Raw genomic sequence first — 15,005 nt, 5'->3', positions numbered from 1 at the left:
ATTTTAAATTCACAAGGTAAGAGCAGGAGAACCAAGGATTTTATGTACAGGAAAGCTGAATTTCAAGTGTGAAGGGCATAGACAATCTGTTTTCAACCTGTAAGGATTCAGAGAATATTATTTTCATGAGCTCTTCCTAAGGAATCTACTGGAAAACAATCTTCAAAGAATAAAAGTAACTAGGGAGACATTGACCTTGGAACTGATGGGGGACATTAAACAAGTAGTTGTAGACTGACAGGTGGGGGTTGAATTGGGGAGAGTATGGAATGTAATGACTATACACTGAGACTGGGTAGGTATAGTAAAACTACAAAAAAATTAACATTGTTATTCTGAGATCATCCTGTGTGTGATATGGGACAAGCAAATGGGTGATTATGGAATATTCTAACCTTATTCCTGGTGACCTTAAGAACCAAAATTCTCAGTGTGGAAGAGGGCAGACACAGAGAAGATGTTAAGTAAACACCTTATAGTCCTGAATTTGAATAGGAAGTATCAGTGAGAACCTGTGAGTTCTTACCTTAAAAGCATGAAAACCCCCAAACTACCGTCCTTTTGACTGGTGAAAATGCCTAGAAACAGCCATCAGCACAGTAGCAATGAATCTCCTTAGTGCCCAGATTACAGTCTGGAAATGCCCATTTCCCTCTGAAAGAAAACCAGGAATTTCTGATTTAGGGATAATTGATGAGATAAGGTTTGCTTGGGTGAATCAGTGGTGAAAGAAGACATTGGAGGAAGTGGACACCACCACATACAGAGCACATGGTACGTGAGGGTTTCTGTCGGGGAATGAATGGCTAGGGAAAGGAAACAAAGACGCACTTTGTGTAGCAGGCTCTCCATGTTGATTTGTTGGGTCACCGACAACTGACTTAGACACATGCCCTCAGATGCCGTAAGCCTGGCGGTTTTATTTTTGGAGGTGTGCAAATTCCTCCCAGAATCATCTTTCTGGTTTGGATGGGCCTGGGTATGAAACAATAAAGTTTCTCTGTTTGGCCGTGATAAGGAGAGAGGGACAAACGTGCATTGGGCTAAAAAGTTATCTTCTTAAACTGAGAAATTGCTTAGATATATAATTAAGAACTGCAGAAAAACCTGAAATGTTTTAAAAAATAATAAAAATAATTGCAAAATGTGTGCATCACTTGTTTTTAAGAATGCTTTTCCGTTGCTCACATTTCCTTAAATGTTGTTCCCAAAGGTGTTTGGCCCAGGACCTAGCAGGCATCTCTAGGGAGACTGGCAAAGACAGTGTGAGAGGAGGCAGAGGAAGGGGAAGAAAGCAGCCTTCCAGGGAAAGACCAGCCTTCAGTTTAAAGGTCAGTTTTATAGTTCCAGCAAAGATGGAGATGTAGGTGGAAACACTGTGCCTCCTTGCACAACCATGTTTAAAGACATCAAAGTTTTAGTAACAAAAATGCAACCAAAACACAGAAAATGGAACTGTACAGAACTCCAACAACAACAAACCATTCAGCCGGATGGGTAAGAGGGGTGGAGTCAGTGGCTGGTGGAGCAGGGTTGGGCAGGAAAAAGCATCCAGGAGCTCAGGCAACGGTTGGCAGATCCCAGGCATGAGGGGGGAATGGGGGGGACCCAGTGAGGGTACGGGGCAGCTGGCTGACCACGGTCACACATTCACTCAGACAAACCAGGCGAAGGAGCGAGCAGTGAGACAGACTTCGTAGGCTAGGTCCCCAGCGCCTGGAGCTGAAGCTTGAAAACACCAATTGGAAAAACTTTCAGGGTTGAGGTGCCGGGAAAAGCTCCCAGAGAGTTTGAGAGACCCACAGGGTCCTGGAGGGTGCACAGGCCCACACACCTGGGAGCTGGCACCAGGGGGGCCAGGTTTGCTTGTGGGAAGCAGCAGAGGGGACCGAAATCTGAGAGAGAGCAGAACAAACGCCATTTCCCCTCTCTGACCCCACCCCCACATACAGCATCACAACCCAGCAACTGGGTCGCCCCACCCTGGTGAACACCCAAGGCTCTGACCCTCATACTTAATGGGTACGAACACACTGAAACATGGCTCAAGAAGAAGAACAGCTCAAAGCCCCAGAGCCAATACTTCTAAGTGATCAAGAGATAGCCAACCTATCAGATGCACAGTTCAAAACACTGGTGATCTGGATGCTCACAGAACTGGTTGATTTTAGTCACAAATTAGAGGAACAAATGAAGGCTAAACTAATTGAAAGGAATGGAAATGCACAGGAAACCAATAGTGATAGAAAGGTAACTGGAACTCAAATCAAGGAAGTGGACCAGAAGGAGGAAAAAAATGACCAGACAGAAAAGAATGAAGAAACAAGAATTCAAAAAAGTGAGGAGAGGCTTAGGAACCTCCAGGACATCTTTAAATGTTCCAACATCCAAATTATAGGGGTACCAGAAGGGGAAGAGAAAGATCAACCGTGGAAATCTTATTTGAACAAATAATAAAGGAGAACTTCCCCAACCTGGCAAAGGCAATAGACTTCCAGGAAATCCAGGAAGCTCAGAGAGCCCCAAAGAAGTTGGACCCAAGAAGGAACACACCAAGGCACATCATAATTATATTAGCCAAGATTAAAATGAAGGAGAGAATCCTAGAAGCAGCAAGAGATCAGGGGGCAGTCACCTACAAAGGAGTTCCCATCAGACTGTCAGCGGATTTCTCAAAAGAGACCTTACAGGCAAGAAGGGGCTGGAAAGAAATATTCCAAGTCATGAAATCTAAAGACCTACATCCAAGATTGCTCTATCCAGCAAAGCTTTCATTTAGAATGGAAGGGCAGATAAGGTGCCTCTCAGATAAGATCAAGTTCAAGGAGTTCATCATCACCAAGCCCTTACTATATGAAAGGTTAAAGGGACTTATCTAAGAAAAAGAAGATAGAGATTATGAACAGTGAGCCCTGGCTGGTGTAGCTCAGTGGATTGAGCAGGTGCCTGGGAACCACACAATCATGGTTCAATTCCCAGTAAGGGCACATACCTGGGTTGCAGGCCAGTTCTCAGCAGGGGACACACAAGAGGCAACCATACATTGATATTTCTCTCCCACTCTCCTTCCCTTACCCTCTAAAGATAAATAAATAAAATCTTTAAAAAAATTATGAACAGTGAAAGAACAGCAAACTCACAGTTATTAACAACCACACCTAAAACAAAAGCAAACTAAACAAAAAACTAGAACAGGAATAGAACCACAAAAATGGAGATCACATGGAGGGTTAGCAACAGGGGAGTGGGAGGAGGAGAAGGGGGAGAAGGTACAGAGAATAAATAGCATAGACGGTAGGTAGAAAATAGATGGGGGGAGGGCAGGAATAGTATGGGAAATATAGAATCTAAAGAACTTGAGACACGTGGACATAAACTAAAGGGGGGAATGGTGGGGGAGGGGTATACAGGGTGGAGGGGAGTGAAGAGGGGGAAATAGGACAATTGTAATGGCATAATCAATTAAATATATTAAAAAGAAAAAATACAGGTCAGTTTTAAGCAGGTAGGTTCAAGCGGAGTCTGGAGGGAGAAGCTGAGTGGTGGATGAGGGTGCACCCCAGTCAGGTGTAATGAACTCAGCATTGGTGTATTTCACCTCAGCATCCAAATTATCAATTTGGAATTGTCTTTTCCAGGTTGGCTGTCCATTTCTTCCTAAGCTCAGTCCTAGACACTGCTAACTTGGGTTTAATAAGACTCTTTATCTCTTCTTCATGTCTGCCTTTCTTGGAGAAGACTGTTCTTCACCAAACTTGGACACTTCAGGTTCTGGTCCATCGGTCTGACCTGTGTATCTATCTCTCAACAAGAGTCCTTGGCCATTCCAAGTTGGCCACAACCACTGCCATCATACCTGTCCCCTCCCCTGCTTCTGAACTACCTCATCTTGAATGGGCTTAGCTTCTGTGAGTTGGATTTCCCAGAGCTCCACTTTGTTCGCTTCTCTTTATCATCAGCCCCAGTTTGTGATAACCTTAAACCTCCCAGATGCCTCGGGAGCTTCCTGAGCCTCATCTAGTTTCTGCAGGGTGGCAGCCATGCACTTATGAGCTTTCAAGATAGGGGTATGGCATGTAATAAACAATCAGTATTCTTTTTCTTGTAATGCTTTACCTTAAGAATCTACAGTAATATTACAGAGATGCTGCCACAGTTCAAATTGTTCTGGATTCTCCTTTGGGGTCTGGAATATTCTTTGGAACTCTTTCAACAGTAATAGACCATTGCTGGTGGACAGGCATAATTTTTCGAACAAAAATTACTTTGAGCCCAGTACGGTAAATAAATTGGTATCAAATGGATCAGATGCACAACAGTAATTTATAAACAATACAATGAGACACATCATGGGCTGTGCTATGCTGCCCTTAGCCTTCGTTGTGAGAGAGCCCCAGTGTTAGGCCCATGCTTTAGAGGGCCCTGCATGTGTCACAAACACCCTAAAAAACAACGACTGCAGGGAACGTCTCTCACTCAAGGTCTAGTGTCCAGCACTGGTGCAGTGCAACTCCTCCCTAAAACATCCACCTCGTGATTAAGGCTGTTCTGGCCCTGGTTCCTGCACAATACCCTAGGTCAGTGACTTTCAGCTGCTGTGCTGCGGCACACTGGGGCACCAGAATTTTTAAAACACATGACACCTGAGTATTTATTCGTGGGCACTGACCTCTTTTCCCTTAGACATCACATAAAAAAAAGGACAACAGCCAACATAACAATAGCCATCTGGTATGAATGAATCAAAATTACACCTATTTTTTGTCAGGCCAGCAAAAAATATATAGTATCTTTTTTGGCATGCTGCATAACTTTAGCTATTGGTTTAGCCATGAGACGAGGGTGAAAATCTCTGCCCTAGATACCCTTCAGACAGAAGACAAGTGCCTGGATGAGGTGAGGCTGGGCCTCTGCTGACGCTGCTTTGGAGATCCAGCCCCTTTGGAGCTGTAGATGTGCTTATTTATATTTATGTTCGTAAATGTAAATACTTATAGTTATAAAATACAAGTTAATTAGTGAGATGCAGTTTCTCAGAGCACGGAACGCGATAGACGTTTACTTAAGGAAGTATCATTTCCCAGTTCGTGTCCACTGTCTATTTTCACCCTTCATGTTACAATTTGTGGACTGCAGAAACAGTTCACAAGAATTGCACATGGTGGCTGAAAAGATTTTGCAACATTAAACAATTTGTAGTATTATAAAATAGATTTGTGGGTCTAGATGTAACATGTATAAAGTTTGTCTCTAATTCTTTCCATTAGCTCCTAGGTGGACACTGAAGACTAAAATTGTGAGTAGCTGTATTTGTACAAATGTTTAATAAAGTGTAACTAGCCCTGGCTGGTGTAGCCCAGTGGATTGAGTTGCGGGCCTGCAAATCAAAGGGTTGCTGGTTGGATTCCCAGTCAGAGCAATGGGTTGTGGGCCAGGTCCCCAGTAGGGGGCGCGTGAGAGGCAACCACACATTCATGTTTCCCTTGCTTTCTCCTTCCCTTCCTCTCTCTAAAAATAAATAAATAAAATCTTTAAAAAAATAAAGTGTAGTTAAAGTCTCAAAAATATAAAAATTCAACTTTAAATAATTTAAATTTTAATATTCAAAGAAAAATGACTTTTTTGGAAAGTCTATCTAAATATGTATATATAGAGAGAAATAATTTTAATTTTTGATTCTTAATGGTTATAATTTTATGAAAATGCATTTAAATTATATGTACTTGAATTACAAATACATTTTGTTTTTTCATCCTTTAAATCATTACCATCAATAGAATATAAATTATGTGAAGATCTTAATTAATACAACATAACTGGTGATTTTTATTGATAGGAAAGAAAAACATTTTCTGAAATAATTAATTTATAAATCATATATCAATCTTTTTACTCATACAAGTTTGCTGATCCATCAGCAAACTATCCAGACCAACTCAGCTGCTTCTGATACTTTGCTGAATTTCCGTCATATAAAAACCACTGCTTTGATGTACTTTTTTTCCTTCTTTTATTATGAAGTCATTCTCGTCAAGTGAGAAGGATGGAACACATTTTAACTGTTAGTTTGACTTATAACTTTGAATTATTTAGACATATGATATGACATGTGGGTCTTAGTTTGCACTCCTGCTCGTCTCTTAGAACCACAGGGGTGGGTCTAGAGCTTCCCAACAAACAAGTTGTAATACTGTTTTGAGTACGGCCAGCACACTGGTACTGGTTCCAAAGATGACCACTAAGGACAGCACTCACCTGCAGACATACATCTATTTAGAAACCACTCATTTTCCTTTATAGCAAAACCTTCATATCACTGTCATGTGCTTAAGCACGAACAATGAGCATATGTGTTCCTGGAAGGTAATGTGTATCTTAGATTTCTTGAGTGATTTATAGGGCTCACTAGAAAGACTTCTAGGGATCAGTTTTATATCCTAGAGCAAAGATTCTTTTATAAAGGAAGTTATCATCTTTTCTTTTTAATGAAATTTAAAATTTTTTAAAAAGATTTTATTTATTATTAGAGAGAGGGGAAAAGAGGGAGAAAGAAAGGGAGAGAAACATCGATGTGTGGTTGCCTCTTGAGCACCCCCTGCTGGGGACCTGACCAGCAACCCAGGCATGTGCTGTGAGTGGGAATCGAACTAGCAATCCTTCAGCTTGCAGGCTGGCACTGAATCCACTGATCCACACCAGGCAGGGCTCATCTTCTTAACTTGCATATTTTTTTGAAATCTGTGCTTGGTTAAACCCTGAATGCACATTAGCATGATCTGGGGAAAGTTTAAAAAATATTGATGTCCTGCCCCACCCCAGGAAATTTTCATCTCATTGTTATGGGATAGGACTCAGGCAGCAGTATTCTATTAGTGTACTTTAAATATGCTTGTGTATGTGTTTGTGTGTTTCCATGCAACTCTTCTGCAAGTGTAGATTCATGTAACCATCATCACAATCAACATACAGAACTGTGCCATAACCTAAAGGCTCACTTACACCATCTCCCATCTCTGACCCCTGGCCACCACTAATCTGTTCTCCATCCCTCTAATTTGGTATTTCAAGAATGTCATGTAAATGGGGTCATGCAGTGTGTAACATTGTGAGATTGTTTTTCTTTTCACTCAACATAATTCCCTTGAAATCCATTTAAATTGTTGCATATATCAACTTGTGTAGTATTACATGGTATGGATCTACGATGCTTTATTTAATCATTCACCTATTGAAGGATATTTGGGTAATTCCAATTTGAGGCTGTTATGAATAAAGATGCTATAAATGTTTGTGTACAGATATTTGTTTGAACCTCAGTTTGCATTTCTCTGGGAAAAATGACCAAGTGTGGAATTGCTGGGTCATAAGGTAAGTGTGCACCTAGTTTTATAAGAAGCTGCCAAACTATTTTCCAGAGTGGCCATACCATTTTGCATACCCACCAGTTTCTTGCCATCCTTGCCAGCATTTGGTGGCCTCATTACTTTTTTGTTAGCCATTCCAACGGATGTATAGTGATAGTTCATGCTTTTAATTTGTTTTTGTTGTTTTCTTTTTTATTGAATTTATTGAGGTGACACTAGTTAACAAAATTATACAGGTTTCAGGTGCACAGTTCCACAACACATCATCTGTACACTATGTCATGTGTTCACAACCCCAAGTCAAGTCTCCATCCATCACCATGTCTCCCCTGGACCCTCCCTCCCTCCCTTCATTCCCCCTCCCCCTGGCAATTACCGTACTGTTGTCCATGCCCCTGAGTTTTTTCTCTTCTTAACTCAATGGTTCTAATTTACAATTCCCTTATCACTAAGGATGTCGAACATTTTTTTCATGTGCTGCTTCATCACCTGTATATCCCCTTGGGTGAAATGTGCCTTCATGAATTTTGCCCATTTTTAAATGGATTCTTTGCTTTCTACAGTGAGTTTTAAGAGCTCTTTATATTTTCTAGAAATGACCCTTTTGTTGGCTATATAGTTTGTAAATATTTTCCCACTCTGTAGTTGTATTTTTACTCTCTCATAAGCATCTTCCACAGAGTAAAAGTTTTAATTTCAATGAGATCCAATTTTTTCCAATTTTTTCTTTTATGGATCATGCTTTTAGAGTCAAGTCTAAGAACTCTTCATTTAGCCCTAGGTCCTGACAATTTCCTCCTATGTTTTTCCCTAAAAGACTTATAGTTTACATTTGTCTGAGATCCATTTTGCATTAATTTTTGAATAAGATGTGTGGTTTAATCTGAGATTCATTTTTGCCTCTACACATTCAACTGTTCCAGCATGGTTGCTTGAAAAGACGATTTTTTCCCAATTACATTATTCTTCCATCTTTTGTCAAAAACAGGCTGGGCATATTTATGTGGTCCTATTTCTAGATTCTCTTTTGTGTCCCATCAGTTTGTGTATCTGTCCCTCCATCAGTGCTACACTGTCACTGTCTTGATTACTATAGCGACAGCACCTTAATGTCAGGTAAAGTGACTCCTTCCTCTTTCTTCTTTTGTTTCAAACTGAATTATTCTAGGTCCTTTGCCTTTTAATACAGATTTTAGAATATGCTTGTCTGTCTTTCTAGGGATCCCCTTAGGAGGTTTTGGTTTAAGTGGCCTGGAATAGAGCCCTGGTATCAATAAGTTATAAAAGTCCCCCAGGTGATGCTGGTGTTTAGCCAAGGTTGTGAACTTTGGTGTAAAGCTAGACACAGCTAAACGAAAATTGCCCTCCGAGAATACATGACTCTAGCGTTGGCTTGAAAGTTTGAAGAATAGTTGGAATCTTCTAAGAAAATGGACCATGAAATGAAATTTTGAAAAGTGAAAGGAAAGAGAAATAGCAATTTCTGAATGGTCCCGTGGTCTGCATCACACGCCCGACTGAGGAGCGGGAGTCTAGGCTTTAAAAAGTGTCTCGACTCTTCTTGAGGAAGGAAGTGCCACAAAAAGGAAACAACTGTTCTCCAGCCACAGGATTCTCGCTTGGCCCGAGCACACAGAAGACTTAGGTGGAGCCTCAGCCACACCTGTTAGAGGCAAATCCTCTCGAGAGGTGCGGTGCAATTTAGTGACATGAAGGCATTTCCTTCTCTGTGTAGAAGATGATGAAAAGAAGTGTTGGAAGTTTAAAGGGTTTTAAAAGGTGGGTCAGGTCAACAAAAAGTTGAATCCGGAGCCCCATTCAGAAGCTCCACTGGAATAAAATCAGTAACAGCAACATGTAGGATGTATAAATGTCCAATGTTAGCATAGGCTTATACTCTTTTAAAAGCAACAGATATCTGTTTCAACAGAACAATTTTTTTTAACTTTTAGGGTGGTTTTATATAGATATATATAAAGGGAAGTCTTCAAGGCATACACTTGCAAGGAGAAGATATGTAAGGACTGATTTTATAGACTGTTCATAACCATTTCAGTTTAAGTGTTTAATGTTGAGCAAGCAAGTATATGAAATACAGATAAACTAATTGTGGCATATAGAATAAATAAATACCTAGCCCTAACCTTAAAAAAGACCTTTTTGTGTAGAAATAAAACTTGAGCTCCTGGTTTTTAAAAAATGGCAGGTAAAATAGTACATTTGCTATTTTGTTTCTTTTCTTTTTTTTAACGGAAAAACGCTTTTTCTTGGATCAGAAGGCATCAGTGTTATTACTTTCCTTACAACTCACCTACAATTTACAGCAGCCACTGGTGAGTACAAGATCGAGGGACGATCTACTCCCTTTAAATGCTGTTCATACTCTTCCTTCCACTGCAGTTAACGCATGTTCTTCTCATAGCTACAGAAAAGACAAAGCGGTTAAAATAATACCATGGCAGACAGAACCAAATGCTTTCCTTTTTAGCTGGCGCCACAGAAGTTGGGGTCTGAAAAGAGTGTAAGGAGGCTGAATGTTTGTTGGCAACCACTCCTACATTGCTCCGTGCTGCTCTCTGCAGTGGCCACAGTACCAGGAACACACATCTTTTTCTTCACAGTTTCTTTCTCTTGCCCTGGTTCATTGACCTTTACCTGATGGTATTAATTTACTGTGGATGAAAGAGAGGTGTTCTATAGAAAGTAACCTCACAGGGCGACCCGATCATGAATTCCTACCTCAGCAGGTGGTGGAGGGTAGTCCCGCTGGAGGTCTATAACTCCATAGGTGAAAGGTTTTCAGCCAGCCCTGTCCATGTTCCTGTGTATCTGGGTTGACACACCTTTGAAATGCCAGAAGTAATACTCCTCAAAGGGGAATTAACCCTCAAGAGAGCACCTAATCTTTTTAACTATCCTGTAACCCAGTCCCCACCTTGCTTTCTCCAGTCTTCCCTCTGAAGACTTCCCTTTCTTCAGCCTTCTCCAGGTCTCCTTCGGAAGCTAAGGAGGGAATGTAATGGATGAAAGAAGCTGCAGCCCTGGTCGGTGTGGCTCAGTTTGTTGGAGTGTCATCCTCTAGACCAAAAGATCACGGGTTTGATTTCCTGGCAGGGCATATAAGCAGGTTGCAGGTTGGATCCCCAGTGGGGGCACGTACAAGAAGGCAACCAATCAATATTTCTCACATCTATGTTTCTCTTTCCCCACAACTCTTTCCTCTCTCTGAAAGCAATGAAAAAATATCTTCAGGTGTGGATTGAAGAGAGAGAGAGAAAGAGAGAGAGAGAGAGAGAAGCCCTGGCCAGTGTGGTTTAGTTGGTTGAAGCTTGTCCCATAAAGCAAAAGGTCACTGGTTCGATTGCTGGGTTTGCTTCCCAGTCAGGGCACATGCCTGGGTTGTGGTTTGGTCCCCAGTCAGGGCGTGCGCAAGAGGCAACACACTGATGTTTCTCTTCCTCTTTCTCTCCCTTCCTTCCCCACTCTCTATAATCAATAAGCATGTCCTGAGTGAGGGGGTAAAAAAGAAGCGGCAAAACTGTTATTTTCAGGAGTATTTAATGTCTTGCTTCCTGGCATATGTTGTCAGTTTGGCCCAAACGAACTTATAAAAATCCTTTACAGGTTTGGATGTTTCTATGCTGACACTATTTGCAGTGCCCTCTCTCACAGAGCCACTGTGACTCTCAATTTTATCCCCTTGAAGAATCCAGCCAGTCTGACTTAGAAGGTCTGACATGGAGGCCCCCAAATGTGTAGTTTTAACAGGTACCTTAGATAATGCTGATACCGGCGGTGTCTGGGGCAGCAGCAGAGTGCTGGTTAGGATAAAGATGCTCTTAAAACACGCCCGGTTCGGGAATGCAGAATGACGACCAGGCTTGGGAGAGGCTTCGGGGAGCAGCTCCCCCACCGTGCACGTCAGAACTGCCCCTCCCAGCGTGTCCCCAGGGCAGGCGGTCTCCGCTCCTCTCAGCGGCCACAGCAACCCTCTTCCTTCAGTTCTCGTGGCTTCGCTGGAACGTGACTGTGCCTTTGCTCTACCTCCCCCTTGTCTAGACTTGCCTCCGCCACAGTGAGTGAAACAGCAGCATGCCGAGGGTGTGCTTGTTGTCCGCAGTTCCATGCAGAAGGTCCCAGGCTCTGGCCTGTCCACGAGGCATCTGTACTGAAAGACGATTCTTCCCCTTGAGACATCTCACGATGCCACCTCTTCTGTCTCCCACGCAGTCCCTCTCCTTCGGCTGCCGTCCCTGGGCCTTCACTGCCTCTGTGACTTCGCCCTGACGCTTCCTCCTCAGCACATGTCCCCTTTCACCTGCCATGGGGACACCACTTTCTCCGGGCTGCCCAACCCCCAAATTAGTTCCAGGCCCTCCCAATTTGCACTCAAGAAATGAAAACATTGTTTTTTATGAGCAGAGCAGTGATGGGACTAAAGATCAGTGCTAGGTTTCCACAGCCAGAGATGTAAACTGAGGTCTAGCTGTGGTGTCTATTATGGCTGTGTCACTTGCACAGCCAGCCGAGTGTGCCACTTTACATGGGCTAATCTTGCCACCCCAGCTTCACTGGAAGCTCCTTAAGAGTAGAAGCCATGTTTTCTAGTTTCCCCTACATTTCATGTAAGCCTCATGGAACACTGAAAAGGATTTTAGAGCTGCAGGAAGAAGGGATTGTGCCCTAAAGAAAAGAGCAGGGGCCGTGGAGTCTGGGTGGGGAGAGTAAAGGCCCCACAAAGATGTCCACGTCCCAATTCCTGGAACCCGTGAATGTGTTAGGTTACTTAGCAAGGGGGAGTTGAGGTTGCAGATGGATGAAGGCAGTTCATTGGCTGACCTGAGAGTAAGGATATTACCCAATATAATCATTAGGATTGTTAAAGACAAAGAGGAGAGGCAGAAGAGTCAGTATCAAAGTCACGTGATGTGGGAAAGATGTGGCCATTTGAAGATGGAAGGGCCCGTGGGCCATGGAAGGCTGTGGGCAGCCTTTAGAAGATGGAAAAAGCAAGAAAATAGATTTTCCTCTCGAGTCTCCAGAAAGGAGCAGGGCCCAGCTGACACCTTGGTTTGGGCCCACAGAAACCAATTTTGGCCTTCTGATCTACAGAACTACAGGATAAAAAACGTCTGCTGTTTGAAGGCCCCGGGGTCTGTGGTGGCTGGTGACAGCGCAACAGGAAACGAACAGAGTCTGGCAGTCTCTTCACTGCCACTTATCAGCTCCACATGAATTTCGAAAAGTACTTGACCACCTCCTCTTTAAAATAGGGGTAATGAAACAACCTCTGATGGATTCTTATTAGGATTCAGTGGTGAACAAGGTGTCTGCTGCCACCAGTCAGAAAATTGTTGTCCTGGAAGCAGAAACCTGCCGCGTCTGGAAGGTGAATGGCAGCGCCCCCCCCCCCCCCCCCCCGCCCCACTCAGCCCTGGCGCGGTGCGCAGTCTACACATCTAACCTCGGCGCCCGTCAGTGACCATTGAGGGTGACAGTGCTCTGCATTTTCACAGGTTTTCCCGAAAGTGGTCTGATTTGCTCTTCACAATAATCTGTAAAACAGCTGACTATAATGATCTTAATTTTATGGATGAGTCCACTGAGATTCAAATTCTTTACCAAATGCCAAAGATCATGTAGCAAGGTAGCAGGAAACCTCTCTGATTTCCCACTTTCATCTAATATACAAATAATTTCTATTCCTCTGTTTCATATCATTTGTGATATCAGGTGAATGTCACCATGATTTCAGGCAAATCATTTATCAAAAACTTGTGTAAGGTCAGGCCTGTTGGAGAAAGAAGGGGAATCTTTTGACTGCTTGATGCCCACAGCTTTATTTAATGTAAGCCGTTCTTTCTCTTTAGGAAAAATCATTATATTTATTTTAAAGATTGGGAAATAGATTCAGATGGGTAAGTTGCTCAGATTCCCGAAGCCAGTAAATAGTAAGTGCAGAGATAGCCTTTATACCCAATTCTTTTTTCTTTTTTTAGAGAAAGAGAGGGCAAGGGAGGGAGAAAGGGGGAGAAATATCAATGTGAGAGAGAAACATTAATTTGTTGCCTCTTGCACAGGCCTCTACCAGAAACTGAACTGACAACCCAGGCATGTGCCCTAACTGGGAATCAAAACGGTGACCTTTGGCTTTGTAGGATGACACCCACCAACTGAGCCACCCTGAGCAGGGCTACACCCAATTCTTTCTAAATTGGAGGCCCCTGTTTTCCTTCTCTATACCTTGACACATCTTCCAAGGCAAGTGTCAGTAATTCTGGATTTTGGACTTCCTGTTATTTCTTGTAGGTCAATATCAGATTTTGCTGATTCTTGGTTGTTTCCTTCCTTCCTCCTTTCTTTAATATATTTTTTAAAAATCTGAGTTAAGTAGGGCCTGCAATTGAAACTATTTCTTTAGGTCCCCACTTACCCCTTCTATTTTGGTGATCATTTGCCATTTTGAAATCAGCATTCCTCTCTTGAATACTTCCCAAGAGCTTTTTTCCATTTATCAGAGTGCTTGCTGATTAATTGATAGTAGGCACTCAATGAGTATTTTTAGAATTTAATTTAGGGATTCCCGGGGACATAGCATACTTGATAAACCTTATAGTCACAGGAGTTTTAATTTTATCATTGCTTTCATTTGAGAATATATTTTATTTTTAGCTGAAATTGCTTTATTTTTAAGGCATAACACAAAGATTTAAGATTTGTACATTTGCTCGTGCTTTCTCTTAGTGACATTTTTTAAATCACAAAAGACTTCCAATTCAAAAGGCTTTCAGAATAAACATGTGATGAATGTTCAATATTCCTAATAATTACAGAGTAAATGCATTGAAAAAACAAAACCATCTATGCATACACTGTGGAGAACACTTCAGAAATGCACGGACTTAGAAAGTCGACCATCTGCAGTTCTTATCTGAATGAGTTACAAAAAAGTGCATTTCAGCAAAACAAAACTAACACTGAGAACACAGACATTTGTTTCAAAAAGAAACAAAAAAATCCTGGGGGAAAAATGCACAAAAGTCACATGCAGATAATCCTGTTCCTCAAAGATGAAATACAAATGAGCAATAAATAAGAGGCTCAACTTCATCAGTTATGGGGGAATCAAGTTGAAACAAAGAAATACAATTTTTTACTCATCGGAGGCACAGACTCCTTGTATCCAATACTGATGGTGATGTAAGTCCGTGGTGAGGCTTACTGATTTCTTTAGTGTAAATTTTTATAGCTACTCCGCAGTATGGGTTTGGCAGTGTCTGTCAGAAAGAAACACGTATACAAGCCGTGGCTCAGCAACTCTGTGTCCGTCTCCACGCGGCCACCACGGAGTACGAGTACCTCCCCCTGCGGCAGCGCCGGTAGCAGGCAGGGCCGGGAGCATCAGCACTGGAACAAGCACGCCGCAGGGTATCCAGACCGGGCGGCACACACACGCCAGAAAAGGGCGAAGACCTGTGTGTGCGAATGTGGAAAGGTCTTCGAAAGATACCATTCGGTGACAAAAATGCAATTTGCAGAACAAGAAGTAAAGTATAACAAGATTTAGGTATAAAATCAACCGTTCCTACATTTAAAACACACGGAGAAATAGACGTAGACACACACACAGACAGGTTTAAA

This window comes from Artibeus jamaicensis, unplaced genomic scaffold, assembly GCF_021234435.1.
Source record: "Artibeus jamaicensis isolate MK-2021 breed Jamaican fruit bat unplaced genomic scaffold, CSHL_Jam_final contig_482, whole genome shotgun sequence".
NCBI lineage: Eukaryota > Metazoa > Chordata > Mammalia > Chiroptera > Phyllostomidae > Artibeus > Artibeus jamaicensis.
This window is presented reverse-complemented; position numbering follows the sequence as displayed.